Source organism: Nymphalis io, chromosome 4, assembly GCF_905147045.1.
Source record: "Nymphalis io chromosome 4, ilAglIoxx1.1, whole genome shotgun sequence".
Classification (NCBI taxonomy): domain Eukaryota; kingdom Metazoa; phylum Arthropoda; class Insecta; order Lepidoptera; family Nymphalidae; genus Nymphalis; species Nymphalis io.
The window spans coordinates 2,339,429-2,356,597 of NC_065891.1; the positions used below are offsets into that span (position 1 = coordinate 2,339,429).

A 17,169-nucleotide genomic window follows, 5' to 3' on the forward strand; every position below is an offset into this window, starting at 1 on the left:
TAACTTTTTTGCTGAACCTACACATTCTATGAAAATGATCTTGTTATTTTATGTTAACAATGCAGGGCCATAAACGTGGACATAAATTATTACTCATTATACAATCTATTCATTGCTTTTATACTAAGGTATAAAGTAAATAATTGATGTGATTAATCATTGTATATTCACAAGTTTATTTATTAAAACTCATGACTATTTTAACTTGAATAAATAATGTAACCTCCAGTTAGCACAGCATTAAACTTTGATTTCAATTGAAAAGCATAACATAAGGTGATAGTAACAATGTGAAATCATAATGACTATACAAAAAAAAAACATTAATTATTTTATTTAGGAAATATTTAGCAATATAGTTGAAATGTTTTGTATATTATTTATTGGTATTTAAAAGAAATTTTAAGATATTCATTTTAAAATGAGTATACTTTTACGTTCAAATAAGTGCTACAAAAAACCCACTAAACATCTTTTAACTAGTACTGATTAATGGAGAAACAAATGAGAAATTATTTAACTTTAGTTTATCAAATCTAACAATATTTATATTTATTGGTAAAGAAAAAATATTTACAAATATATAACATTCACATATTGTCTATATTAGGTTTAATTTTAGTAGGATATAATTATAATACAATATGAAATAGGTATATAAATTTTACCATAGACATAAAAAACATAATTATATCAATCTAATAATTATCCATAGATTGAGAAACTATAAATTTATTGATTCAGCTTTTACCGCGATTTCACTTTTCCACATATATTAGTCTAACATAGAAAAAGAACTAATGAAATTATGAATTTTAGGATCCGAAATGAGTCCACTAAATATTAGGGTTAGTAATGAGAAAGTGCGTTTCACTGTCGCCGACAAACATGAAATTTAAAACGTAGTTATGACACGCGCTCCAAGGAAACTTGTATTACAATAATACGTTACGCCGAGTGAAAAAACGTATGTATGATTTAGTGAAGTTTGTAAAAACCGGCAAATCTGCTTTTACGAGCTAAGTAAGAGCGTTCCGATTTGCATAACTTAGAAGCTTATTGATATTTCACGTAAGTTACTTTCACTGCTCTAGATCCGGCTCATTTCTCTATGCCATGCGTAATAATCGTAATAGTTATTCCCACTTATATATACATATTTAAGAAAAATACTCAATTTGATATAAATTCACGAGAACAATTTAATTTGAAACCATATAATAAAATCCGAGACCAGTCCAAAACAGCTGTCATATAAAATATCTAGCAATAAATTATATTAAAGCATATTACCTTATCTCCTCGTATCTTCAACGAGTGACACTGAATAAATGAAATATTATTTTTTTATTATTACAGAGTTATTCAACCGTTTCATTAAATTTGATTGTATTATTTATTCTTAATTACTTTTTTAATGAATACAAGATTAAATACTAGGTTTCATCTAAAAATGTGTCTTTTTTTCGCTTTGTTTTCGTGTGATTTACGAATAAACAACCAAATACAAAAACTGACGATTTGATTATTCTAATTCTTCATCTAAAATATCAACAACATATTTTTTTAAACATGAAATACTTGTCTGCATTCTATATAAATTATGATCGTTATTCTAATACTGAATTTCTGAGGGTTAATTAGCATTTATAATATAAGCTAAAGTGCAAAGCAATATCAATAAAATGTTATATTTATTTATTACACAGGATAATCATCGCGGTTTTCCTACATCGCATATTGCTTTCGAGACAATAGCTCTATCTAATGGAATGTCTAAAATTGAATCAACTTTATGCACTAGAACGAGAAAAGATTTTTATTTACTACATTTTATTGCTTGTCCGACAATCATCTTAATTTAAATTGAAAAATAAACAACTGTGCAGCTATATTGTGTACTGCCTCGATGGTCTAGTATAGATAGGCCGTAACATGTAAGGCCGCGTGCTAAAATAAAAAATATATCCGCGTAATAAGTACATATACTGTATACACTCCCGTGCTTCGGAACGCACGTAAAGCCGTTGGTCTTGTGCCTGAACTCTTTCCGATCGCGTCGAATTGCCGTCACGTCGGATTATGAGAGATTGGGAATAGTGAGTGCACCTGTGTTTGCGCACACACTTGTGCACTATAATATCTCTTGCGCAGTTGGCTAATCTCTCTTGAGATGGGCCGCCGTGGCCGAAATCTTCTCCAAAACGCACTGCATCTCCTGGTATATAATCTATATGCATATTGGTTTAATAGTTTTTATTGTTACTATATTATACTAATAAGTTGTAAAATTTCCGAGTCATGTCCGCATATAACGTGACACTATATGGGTTTTGGTAATAAAATGTTTACCGCTGTACAATTATTTTATTTAAAGTACGAATACCCATTCTATCTGTTATTTTATATCTATAACCTATCGTAGATATGACGAAGTGGACTATAGGTTCAAGGAGTGCTCTGTGACGATGATAAGGTGCGGAAAGGAAGAATAACTAAAAAAAAAAAGATCTAAGATATTTATTATGTATCGATATTAATATAATATTCACAATTGGTGATTTAAATCATTTCCTGAGTGTTCCAGCGTCCCTACAAATAATTTGATCATTTTCCGCTACATACTTCGCATTATTGTAATGCATTTTTTTTTTAATTTTGATATAAAGTTAGCAGCAGTTTGATATAAATTGATAAAGCCGTGGCACCCCATGGTTTGATAACTTCATGAATAATTTGTCTTTTGTAATATACTTTTTTTGTTACAAAACCTTAATTAGATTTTGTGACATTATTGAAGCTTTAATTTATAATAAAAACTAGGACCTTAATATAATTAGGGACATAAGTCCATGAGGCTTACGCAGGCACCGATTATTTCATCTATGTTTTGTAGAATGGAGTTTGATATCATAAAGCCAAGTTTCCTTGATCTAGGAATATTTACAAATATCAAATGAAGATATGATATTGACACGTCGTAACTGTCGTCTTTTTACATACATATTTGTATATGCTTCGACATTCTAACAATATTATTTTAATTTGTCAATTAATTCATAATTTATTTAGATTAAGTTTTGGATATTAAATCTGGAGATTGATTTTATTAATGCCAGCCATAAATTATGTTTAAAATATCCTCTACACCGTTTCTAACAACATTAAAATAAATACAGCCGCAAGAATGTTAAGTCTTAAGTATAAATATGCCTTATATACATTCTGCACTCGGAAACCTACCAGTGTATGCATAAGACACGAATCCATATAATGTACGTAAAAATCAGGAAATCATATTAAATAATAACTTCTATTTTGCGCTTCGATAAAACAATCATATAATCCCGTTAATACCAGCAATAAGAAAAAATATATTAATATCTAACGTTTTATTTTTATCTTTCGTAAATATGTTATATATAATATCAGTATATGTATTTATAAAAATAATAGGATAGTACAAATCTGTTCACTACCTACTTCTGTTCGTCTTGTCACCCGTTTTTTTTCGTAGTTATTGTCGTAGTTTTATCAAGTGATTGAAAAAAAATACTTGAAATTTTCCAATTCTTATATCATATTTATCATTAGTGTAAGTTTAATTTTGCGTTTAGAAAATATGTTTATAATGCAAAAAGTGTTTTAGTTTACGCAGTGCGTTAATAAATGGATAACGAGTCAGACAGGAAATGGAATTTTACATATAAATAGATAACAGTTGCCCATAAAACGACATTTTAAATTAAACATATTGAAAATAACGAAGTAAAACTTTTAAGGCGATGTCTGATACAGGCATTTAATCATATTAAATATATAACGTATAATCTATGGGTTCGAAATAATATTTCGAATCGATTCATATTTTAACCGTATAAAAAGATAATAAGTTTAATTAATTTATTTATTAATCCTTAATTGCACACAATTTACAAACATATAATTGAATAAGTAGTACATATAGTATACAAAGGAGGCCTTATCACTTACAGTGATCTGATTCCAAGCAACCTCTGTAAAAAGAAATATTTTTGTTTTTTTTTAGCCAGGATCATTAATCGGGCGTAGTGTGCGAACAACTTATACTTAAAATTTCTTGAATATTTATAAATTTAATAAAAAATATGTTACATACCAACATACATGATCTTATATATATATATATATATATATATATATATATATAAATATATATATATATATATATATATATAAATATACTTATAATTTAAGAAATAAATACCCATATACGTATAATAATATTGTAACATGCTTTAATATAATTATGCAAACGACTCTTAAAAATGTGTACGGATTCAGCTTGACGAATTTCAATATTATTTAATTATAATTTTAATATTATTTTATTATGGAAATGGCCTTTTACTAAGCGTTTTTTTTTTCAATTTTATATAATTAGTTCAGTATTATCAACAATAACTACTATTATCACACTTATCATAAAATTGGGCTATTTTATAGGCTTCGAGAGCCATTTTTAGTTTCATGTTGGTATGTTGCCTTTAATTAATTACACAACGAACACTTAAAGGAATGATGAAAATAGAAATAACTCTTGAGAAATTTGGTTGAGTAAGATATCATGCAGATGCGGAGGATGATCGAAACCTTGCTATAAATGAAATTTGAACCAAACCGATACAAATTTATAATATTATGATTTACTGTGATTGATTTGGGCCGACGGTGACTTTGTTCAAGAGGGTTTAGTCAACTTTGCAGGACATGTTATAGTGCACAAGTGTGTGCAAAAACAAAAGTGCTCTTTCTATTCCAACACTCTTGATCCGACCGAACACGAAGCATGTTAAATAGGACCAATGGTTTTCGGTGCTAACCTAATCACTGCCAACTCCGAGCAGATACTGGGAATTTCTCAACAGAAAAAAAACTAACTTATTATTAGTTTGAACCCACGGACCTTAAGAGCTGAGGTCGTATAAGCTCGCCACGACTAACGCAGTTAATACACTATTATATATTATAATACATTTTATAAAATAATTAAGGTATAAATCTTACTTATTGCTCCTTATAATGCAAAGTTTCAAGTCAATATAATTGCAAATGAATCGTTTCAAAGGACACTAGATTATCTGACTCATGATCGTAGGTTTCATTAGAGTGAATGCGATCATTCAATCCGGTTGAATCTATTCAAATGCCATTACTGATACCGATGAAACTGATAAGGACGTTTGAATATTCTATGCTCTGATCTAGCCAAGAGCTTTTTATGCAAACCTTCATTCAAAATCACCTGATGGAATTTTGCCTATACTTAGAACATGGTGACTTAAAAGTCCATTAGTAGTCCATAGAAACATGCCTTGCAAAACACGTGAAGCCGTTGGTCCTGCGCCTGAACTCTTTCCGGTCGTGTCGGATTGCCGTCCCATCGAATTATAAGAGTTAGGTAATAGAGAATGAACCTGTGTTTGCACATACACTTGTACGTTATAATATTTCCTGCGCAGTTGACTAATACCTCTTGATATTGGCCGTCGTGGCCGAAATCGGTCTTGAGGACATTATATATAGAAACTATAAATATAATAAATAGTATTTTCTGATAACCTAAAATAATACTTTAGTCTTTACAATGGGACTTTAGTATTGTAATGTAAATTCACATTTCAATCGTCACAATTTTTTCTTTACATTATATACGTACATGGACAATATTTCTTACATCGCCCAAGTTTTTGGGCGTTGGTGACCACTCAGATGGCCCATTTGCCAGCTCACCTATCAATTTTATAAATACAAAATGATTATATATGAAAATGATAATAATTAATTTTTTGTCATTTTCTCTGAATGTCGTTAAAATGTTTCCGTACACTCCAATATTAGCGATGTTAAATACCGTTTCCCGAGTTCATACGGAGGGTATTCCATTATTCATTATTGTATTGAAAACGGCTGACTAAGTTTGTTGAAGATAGTTTTTGTTAAATAAATATAAATACGTGTATAAAAATACCTATTCCTGTTACATGGTAGCCAAAACAAGAAGTGTTGTTTTTTTCTTGTTTTAAGAAAAGACCTTATGTTGGGACAGCGCAGTTTGCACTTTGTACGAAAGAATTGGCAGATTTTTACGTGTCTGTCTGACTCCAATCCTGTCTGGGAATGTTCTTGCTGTTCTAATAGTTTCGCCCCACCATATGATTGATGTGAAGCTATATTCATTTTAATGTCTTTAGTCGGCTCTTATAGGGTTGACATGAAGTGACTATTCTATTTTGCTGCAACCACACCGCTAAAATCCATTAAAACAATACCAATAAAAAGGGAGACGTTTCTTTGGAATGCCTAACTCTACTAAGCAATAAACATAAAAGTTATATCAGAAGATACACTTCATAGTTTCAGCTGCTTTCAATTTAGACTATGACAATGACACGACAAGCATGAATTTCTTGTTTAAAGATTTAAACCGATTTACAAGAAAGTCTTTGACCGGTTTCTATATTGTTTTAAGTTTTTTTTTTTCATTCAATAAAGCATTGTTAATTAAATATGGTGTATAATATATTTTTGTTCTTGGTAGCCATTAGCTAATAATAAAATTCGAAAACTGTTTGTAGTGTCAAAATATTTAACAGTAAATAAAAATACTGGTACTCCAGTTTGAATTACTTTTGACATTGAACCTTGTTTGACATTGGACTCAATGTTGACACGCGAGACACCCCCTGAACGTACTTTTCACACAGTCATGTCTTGCACGAATCCAACATAACCGGGAATTTTTAATGACTTTTATAATCTATTGTTTTTAGTTTACTTTAAATATTATTATTATATTTTATGAAGATAATATTAGTCATGTTAATATATGTATAATTAAATTGATAACGATGTAAAATAAAATCTAATAAATATTATCGACTGTTTCACACCCTTAAAATGAAACGCTGCACAAGAAAATTTAAGGAAACACGAAAATACCAGAGATTTATAGATTACAACTAATCTAAATCTGAAGTGTTGGTAAATAGGTGTCAAGTCATTTTTATCTCGATGATACACTTTACAACCAAGAGATAATTTTAATCAATAAATGTTTTGCAACGATTACACTGATAAGTGTTTTTAAACCTATTTTCTCCGAACCTGAGTTATCTATACTGTATTTTTGTAATAATTATATATTTTTCCAATATTTTAAAGATTTTCAGTAAAAAAAAAAAAACAAAATACAAATTATAACTCAATATTTGGAATAGGAATTTATGTATAATTAGGTAAAAATAAAACAGTTTAGTACCTTTCTCATCTATTTGTCAATTGTTTTTTTGGGTAGATATCGACGAGCTTCAGGGTTATCTTTATCATGATGAACAAATGCACATAACAGCAGCAGGCAACCTGTGACGTTGGAAATGACTTAAAGCCTTTGGTGTAAAGAAAAACAACTTTTACATGTTCGAGTTCTTGAATAGTTTTTGGATTCGTTAAAAATAGCGTTATGAATATCGGTGAAGTTTGAAAGTAAGGTGAAAGTGGGTATATATGTAGATTGGTTTTGAATTTTGGCTATATTGCGAGTTTAACGGAAAAATGTAATGTATTGGGTATACATTACATTTTTCCGTCACAAGAAACGGATTGTGGTATATATAATGGATATAAAGAAAGAATAACATTAATTGAATTCGTCATCATTACGAGGAACTTACGACGAAATTGGTATTTACGGATAATTTTCTTTATCATTAATATGTGATTATGATGTCAAAGTGTCACTTAAGTTAATATGTAACAAAGGAAATTAGTTTTTTATATTATAACAGACGTGTCGAGTAATTGATGGATGTTCCTTAAATAATTTATAGGTCTGTTAACAGATTCGTTTATTATGCAACATAACTTAACAACATCGTTATTTGAACGTTGCATTCTATGTTTGAAATAAACTACTCGAATAAGTTTGTTTAGTTCGTAATGTTTATTGACATAGCATATATTATTGCTTCGTATTACGTATTTCGCATATATGTATGAAATATTATATAATGTATATGTAGACTGCAGGGTAGTCATTCTCAACGTTAATATGCCAATTTTTTTTTTTGAATTTATTGATAGACAAACTCGATCACTTCAATTAGTCAGTACTACAGGGTAGTTAAACAAATATAATATCAAGATATTAAGGAGAATATATGTATATATAACAGTTATATATATATATATATATAATATTTTCAATAACGTTGGTTTAAATATTGTATCATTAATTTCACCCATCAGACCACAACAGTTATCAAGAATACCGTTAGCGCATCTAGTGAGAAACGAATGCGTATAAAACTCGCAACTCGCCTAGAGTACTCGATGTGTGTTCGCGTGAACGAAACATGAACTGTAACAGTAAGCTACTTTCGATCGTCATCGGTTTGATTTCGTTGATTCAAAGTGTGAAGGTCGCTCCATGTGGTATCGTACACCGAACGTATTATTAAATTACCCACATTACCCTGAAATCGAAACACATTAATGACTTTTATAACCACTATACCGATTTCATTTTTTTAATCATTATTATTATCATATGGCTCATATGAATACTTGGAACACATGACTTTAATTTATAGTGGGTTTATAGTAGCACTTATTTTTCATCGCATTAGATCAGCGTGGCGGAATAAGCTCAAACTTTTTGTAAAGGCGTGGAGGAATCTTTGACCCAGCTGTGGGCCATCACGGGCTATTACTTTATTGTAATATCGAAGAAGCCTTGAAAAAATAATGCAGTAACCGCCAAGCGCAGTATACAAATTGAATGCTTTTTTCTCATTCGCACGAATAAGATTTTTTTTTCAATAAAGGTATAATATCACAATTTTGAGTCAGTTTCACAATTTCTAATTACTCTTTTAATTAAATTAATTAGATTTTATTATGTTAGATCTTCATTGTCTGTGCATGTGATGAAACTACAATTTAGCGTCCACGAAATGTTTATTTTAAGGAATAAGCAATAAATAACTGTCTCATAGTTTTTAAACACATGACGCAAATTAGCTTAGCTTATAACGTAATCTCAACACACAACCATACAATATGTTTCATTCCTGGATAAGTTCGTGCGTCACACCTACTTCATACCTTTGCAATTTTAAATTAAATATTCATACTTAAATGAAAAACATACGGTGACCCCTACAGGCGTACCGTGAGCACGAGTATAAACAACGAAACGACACGAAATCCTCATTCAAAGTTCGAACTAAACGAAAGCAATTAAGGGACAATGAAAAGTCACGATATTTTGTATAGTAACTCAATTTTATTGTTTTAATTCTAATCTACTTCGTATTCGATGTGGTTTTGTTCTCTTTAAATGTCGTTTTTAATCGATACTTTTAAAAAGTAATGATAAATAACTTTCATCAGTCTTTCTATGCTATGCCTTACCGACATTTAGTTCAGCAGTGGGACATTTACCGACATTTACTTTACTTTTTATAAATGCATCTACATACGAGTACGTACCTTGTACGTACTCGTATGATGCTGTATTGATGCTGTTTGCATCAATCTATAGGCACCTATTTTTAATAGTAATTTAAGCTATGCTTCATACTAATATTATAAATCGTACGCCAATCCTAAGCAAACCGTAAACGCTGCCAAAACTTTAAGAGATACTACGCATGAAAAAATTAGAAAGTTGATCTTTAAATTATCTGCACCTCTTATTCATATTGCACATTTATCCTTATCTATAAATAAGCATTTTTTGGTTTTAAATAAGAAAAAAATAAGCTATTATTATAGTTAACATTTATTTATTACGAATTCTTGAAATGTCAAGTCAAGACTAATTTTTAATAAATTATCTGTTCAAAAAACATTTTTTTTTAATCCTTAGAAATACATTAATATTCTCATTAGATACAGTAAGAAGGAAGTAAAATTGGTTTAAAGAGAACGTTCAGTTTTACGAGAAACATTCATTCATAAAATTAATTGTATACACCGAGCGGTGATTGTACATGAATACTTCAAAAGCGCGGTGTAAGTGCTTATTGAAATAGGTCATCGGTCAAGGTTCGACACGTAACTTATGTTAAATGACAATTTCTATTGAAAACCCTTTACCATACACTAAAATATTCAGTCGCCGCACGCTATGACGCGCTATGGATAATGATTGTTATTTTCTAGTCTCTTTACTGAATCCGAAAGTTTACCTTGATTTTATCAAGACGAAAAATTCCTTTGTAATCTAGATGCTGTAAATTTCGTTTTCCGGTTTACATCAATTTTAAATATAGAAACTGTATCCGATTAGAAAATCGGATATATTTAATTTGAAATCACCAAGCGAAAACTGTTAATTTCGATAACAGATGTCAGATTTATGATTAAAAACCAAAGTGAAACTATCTTTGATATATGAGGCCGATTCATATAATTTTTTTTTTATGTACAACTGATTTATTTATGCCGGTACTAATAGCTATAACGTTCAAATTAAAGCAAAAAAATATCATTCTATTATTGTGTATTACTTATAATATCAAATTATGAGATAAAAAAATCCCGTCGAGTTTCATTCTCAGGTCTGAAGTGTTTATTTCCGAACCGGTGGCAGATTTTTGACGTTGACTTTGATACGAGTTTAACTAACTGACAGAGCGATAAACGAAAAAGGTTTTTGTATAATATAATTTCTAAATGGTTTGTATTTATCAGCTCGAACTATGCCGCCATTTAAAAAAAATTACGCTGACTAAACCTTAGGAGATACATCAAAACAGTGTAAATACATTAAAAGATAACACTAACTCCAAATTACATGCAGAATGACCTTTCTTAAGATTTACCAAAATACGAGCGTGGGCGATAAAAAAAGAGTTAAGAGAAGAAGAGAATGCATTTGTTTGATCATATTCAAAGTCATGGGCACCAGCTAGTTATTCATGTTTCTCAATTATGACATGTTTATTTAAATAATAAATAAATAACTGTTATATAATAAGTATAGCTGCTTAATATTTTGTTCCCCACCGCACTCCTCATTTACTTAGTAGTAAATTGCATCCGTGCGAATTATTATATTAATATTATTGTTAGTAGTATTTATATATGAAACGAAGGTTATATATAAAAATATCTAATCTTTAATTCATAAGAATTTAATGGTCATCGTAATTAAGCAAGCTATAACTGAATATTTTAAACGTTCAATCACGAAGTTGTCGTGTATAAGGTCGTCATGGAATTATGACTTCCGATGCTTACTAAGAAATTTACAATATTTTTCTTGAATGTTTTTTTTTTTTTAATAATATCGTAAATGTGATAGGTTTGCTATTAAAATTATATATCTTCTTAGCTTGCGTAAGTCATGTAAATGACTTAAACACAAGAAAAAATATGGCCGCACCTTAATCCCATTTAACTGCAATCACATTAAACTGTTATGTAAATAGTAATAAAACTGCAACAAATGTCACGTTCATCGTTAATGTTTTTTTTTTTTTTTAATTTAAATGGTTTAATTTGTATTACATATTTTATATACAACTTTGATTTTATTATGAAATATTTACATGTACATGTATTTGTACACCTATAGTTTTGGTCTATATCTTTTTTTTTTCCTTTTGTTCAACTTTAACCAAGCTTAGCGTATTTATGAATGAAGCAAATAATAAGAATTTTTTTAACAATTACGTATGTTTTTATTGCCAATAAAATTATTGAAACTTTATGGAATTGTAAGCAGAGAAATTCATTTGATACTTATTTAGAAATCTTTATCCTAATGTTATAAACACAATATTTATTTCAAAATTAAAAATTATGTTACATTTTAAAACAAACCAATAAACCATGCACGCTATTTTTATAGCTATTTCCGCAACACATAACTACATATCTACTTGTGCAGCGGTACATAAATAAGTCCCATTCTGATTCATAAACGAGCGATTTGTTTGTTTACCCTCCACGTCAACAAACACGTCATAAAACAATAAACAATCTCACTGGCGCAGCTATGAATCGAAATAGTCGCACTAATTGTGTCTATAATAGCTGTATACAACGCCTTTCATACGTCGAAGTGAAATTGGGTGTGATATTGATTAGATTAAGCGATGATAAAAAGTTTTACTATATTTAATACGCTTTAAAAATATAATGAGTTGTTGTTTACTTATAAAATGGGTTGTCCAAACAACGCACAGCCAAATAAAATGAGTTTTTTTGAAAGTGGATTGGACCATAGATTTATGTTGTAAGCAACCTCTAAGAATGGATGTGCGCGGGAGTGTTTTTGAAGTTAAAAAGATGAAAATTGAAATGCTTATTTTATACGTATAAAGTAGGAACGGGCAAGTTAGTCACATCGTACTAATCAATAAATTCGTTCGATAGATGGTCGTAATTAGCCTTAAAAAATATAGTAAAAACAATAATGCTCTCATTTACATTGTACCTGCGAAGAGATCGATAATTAATAACAAAGGAATAGTACTGTATACATACTCGCACTCATACATTCTCGTATGTTATACGTTCGAGATCAAATCTCGATAGATTCAAAACGAATTATAAACAACCGCCTCATATACAACATGCATAATTTTTATATTTTTCCGTTATAGCATAGCAATAGTTAAGCAATGATGATACAATAAAAAATATAATGACTGTTCAATTTAATAATATAAAATATTCTAATATTTTTTTAAAGAAATGCGAAATAAGTCAATTATATTTGAGCTTCTTCTGAGGGCAATAACTACTACGAACTTTAATTCTAATTTGTTAATTCAAAGAAAAAAAAAGATAAGAAATTCCGTGTGTGTGTCTGTTTGTATTTTGCGCGTGGAATATGATTTACCAAAAACAATTTATTATATATTTATTTATTTAGGATCACCAACATGACACAATAATAATTACAAATTAAGAGTTTACAAACTAATAGAACTAAGGTAAAAGGTTGCCATACTTATAGGTAACCACGACATGCAAAAATTACACCAAGCATCTAAAATAATATAACATACTTATTTTTGATATCCCTTAGATAAATGACACATATCTAATTTTTATGTTCCGACGTGCGTGAATAAGTAATTAATGTTTGTTCGATATATATACTAGTGAGACGTAAGGCGTGTTCTTAATAAAAACAATGTTAGGGACAGAGCAAAAACAATGGTAGCGCTTGACGATTCATAAGTACTTGTTTATATAGTTTGTATTATTTGAATAAAATATATTTTGATTTTGAGAGCGAATAGAAGGTCACGGTAAAACCATATCTTTCCTAAACAAAATGAAAAATATATTAAAAAGAAACAACTATAATTATTATTTTAATGTACACCAATATTTGATGTTTTTAATTTAATTTTAATTGACTCGTAACACGAAATAAGAGAATCAAAAGTCCAATGTTACAAAGGACAATACCTCCACCATAATTTAAATATATCGTTCAATAATAAATATTGTTCTAATTTAATATTACATATAGAAAGATGGATTCATTTTGCATGTGCGATTCAGAAATCAGCGCCATCTATTGGTACCGGCTAGGCACATACACACTTGCCAACTAATTGCAGTAAAAGCATTAATTAGGTGCACAAGCCCCAGTACGTATTCCACCGTGATCCTAACTAAAGACAATAAGGGCTACTCACTCGTGATCGCCTTCGTGAACTTACGTCACGTTTTATATAGCTCGTTTTACGATAGGTTTTCACGTCTAACGAGGCTATTCGCTTCACAACCAACGGAGATTTCCAGTAATAAACTGTGTCAGAGTACTTCAAGCTATATAGCATGGACAACGTTTAATCTATGTCTCATAAACATATAGAGGCCTCGACAGACATACACAATCACTCAAATCAGCAATGCAGGTTTTATAAGTAATTCAATTTAAGTAAAAAAAAAAGGTAAGTAACAGCCTGTAAATGTCCCACTGCTGGGCTAAGGCCTCCTCTCCCCATTTGAGGAGAAGGTTTGGAGCTTATTCCACCACGCTGCTCCAATGCGGGTTGGTGGAATACACATGTGGCAAAATTTCGATGAAATTAGACACATGCAGGTTTCCTCACGATGTTTTTCTTCACCGAAAAGCACGAGATGAATTATAAACAGAAATTAAGCACATGAAAATTCAGAGGTGCTTGCCCGGGTTTGAACCCACGTTCATCGGTTAAGATTCACGCGTTCTTACCACTGGGCCATCTCGACTATTATCATCTCGACTATTACAATTTAAGTATCTAATTTCAATACAATACACATATGCTTTAATGAACAACAAAATAAGTAAAAATACTATATATAGTAATTATAAACGGAAATAAAAACTAACGTATGTACCAAAGGCGGTCTTTTAGCGAACAACCGTTTTTCTAGATGCAAGTAAAACTTTATATTTTATTTTTTTCCATGTAAACATCTACTTGTTAAATATTATTTGAATCAGTTTTAGGCTAATGATGTGACAATATAGAAACTTCCAGGCAAGTAAAAGAAGGGTACGACAAATTTCGTGTATGGAGAGATATCGTTATAACAGCTTTCTTACAGTTTTGGTAGAATATTTTTACACTTATACAATACTTATAAGAATTATTTACATAGAATACTTGAATATGTATGAAATCAAAAATAAAAATAGTTACGGAACAACCATGACCGCGAGGAATGGTGGCAAGAATGCTAGCAGCATTTCTCGGTTGAATTCCGATTCTCTGAGCGAAAAACGAACAAGGCCTACTTGTCACCAGCGGAGGCAAAAAAAGTCTATTATTATTAAATAACATTTCAAACATGTATTGTTTTTTTTTATTTATAACATCGTCATACGCTAAGAAATCTCTTATATGATTTTATCTATTATATTTTACGCACTAATAAATTTGAAGTCTAAGTTGAGCATTTTTTGTTAAAGTTCGTATTATTTTAGGCGCACAATATTATAAAGCTGTTAAATCCTGATTCACATTAAGTTTACAATAAAACCTTAATTGCTTTCGTTTACGTAAGCGGTAATGTTAAAAAAAAAACATAATTATAGGTATGCATTCCTTAATACATAATATGTAGTACATATATAGATGTTTACTGGTGGTACAGCTTTGTGCAAGCTCGTCTGGGTAGGTACCACCCACTCATCAGATATTCTACCATAAATCAGCATTACTGGGTATGGTTGTGTTCCGGTTTGATGGGTGAGTGAGCCAGTGTAATTACAGGCACAAGGGACATAACATCTTAGTTCCCAAGGTTGGTGGCGGATTGGTGATGTAAGCGATGGTTAACATTTCTTACAATGCCAATGTCTATGAGCGTTGGTGACCACTTACCATCAGGTGTCCCATATGCTCGTCCGCCTTCCTATTCTATAAAAAAAAAGATCCAATTGATCGTTCTGATTAAAATGTTTAAAAGACATTCGGAGGAATAAACTTTAATGTTTTTACTTAAATCAATATCAATCCAATCAGTGTTTTAACCGTGACGTTGTAACAACCAGACATTAATTACTTTTCCATTTGTTACATTAGTATGTATGAAGACATATATATATTTATAGAACACGTCCATTCAGAATTAATTGATACTCCTGACTCATTAAGATTGTAAGATTTCTTTGAGATGATGAACGAATATATATATATATATATATTCACTGTTGTATACAGTATGTGATTGCGAAGGCATAAGTAAACGTTAAACACATTACCCTACATTGCACCGTAGTCATGTGAAAGAGCTAAATGCTCTACAAGCTTACACTATTTTATTTTAATTTTTTATTTGTAATTAATTTTTTAACTACAAAACTCGCAAACCTTGGAAATACTTTACTGGCGCTAATTTCAGTAAATCCAAACTCGGAAGCTAGAATTGTGGAAAGGGTTGGGCACTTCTGTCCACCTAATGACTTTGCGAGTTGTTTTTTTAAGTAAATTTTACGCTGTGTCGTGTAAAAAGTATCAAATTAAGTATCGATAAAAACCACATATAAATTGTATTCTCACTTTTTACTTTTTATTAGCTGCTCTTCTCAGCTTCCCGGAGGCCAAACATGCAATTTTTTTGTGCCCTTTATTTACATAGAAAACACACCAAATTTTCAACATAATCTAGCTAATTGTTTAGAAACCGAAAGGGGGCAGATATATAAACATAAATTTTTATTCATATAGATATCGACGAAGTAATAATATTGGTCAAAGACCGCGTACTTGGAAGGTTAATGTAATTATCTATAAAGCGATACGGTATAGATTAAAAGTAATTTGTTCTTTGAAGATTGCTCCAATATAGTTGTATACTATCGAATTTATTGCTACTATAGTCAATGAGCCTAATTGTTTTCAAAATAGCATCGAATTTCTTATCAATTGAGTGCCCTTTAAGTGGTAATAGAGTAAGATTTCTCTAATGTTATATAATACTATCGACTAATATTGTTAAAACTTTAAGTAATACTCGGTGGTATGGGTCTGAGCAAGCTCGTTTGGGGAGATACAATCCACTCGTCACATATTCTACAGCTAAATAGCAATACTTACTATTTATGCGTTCCGGTCAGTGAGCCAGTGTATATACAGTGATTCCCAACGTTGGTGGCGAATTAACGGTATGAGGGATGATTAATATTTCTTACAGAGCCAATGTCTAAATTTGTGACACCTTACCACCTGGTGGCGCATTTGCCAGTCTGCCTACCTATTTAAAAATAAAAATAATTTCTTCATCTATTTACTTATAACAAAGAGGATAAAACGCAAGATTAATACGATTATAAACTTCTCTAGGTTAGGTTTAAATAAATTGCCATTGAAATCAGCGAAGTTAGTATTTATCGCCGTCGACTTATCACACTGAGGCCGTGCCCTTTAATCGCGGCTTTGCAAAGTGAAAGCGAATTAATGTCCTTTGATGACTGCTCTAATGTAGTTCATTCGATATATTCCCATTGAGGTCATTCACTTATTATGCGGTGTCGCACGCGCAGAGATCGAGGCAACCGGGTCTTGTGTTGAGCGCAGCGAATTTCACATTCGGTGAGCTATACACGATGATTTGGTAACGCAAAGCACGCTATTGTTACTTTAATTATTTCTTAATTCCTCTTAT

General features: G+C 30.5%; 1 protein-coding gene across 3 annotated transcripts in view; it reads left to right on the forward strand.

Moving 5' to 3' along the window:
• LOC126781647 (phospholipid-transporting ATPase VD) overlaps positions 1 to 17,169 on the forward strand; it is a 68,481-nt gene that overhangs the window by 1,349 nt on the left and 49,963 nt on the right. The gene's annotated exons all lie outside the window — the stretch shown is intronic.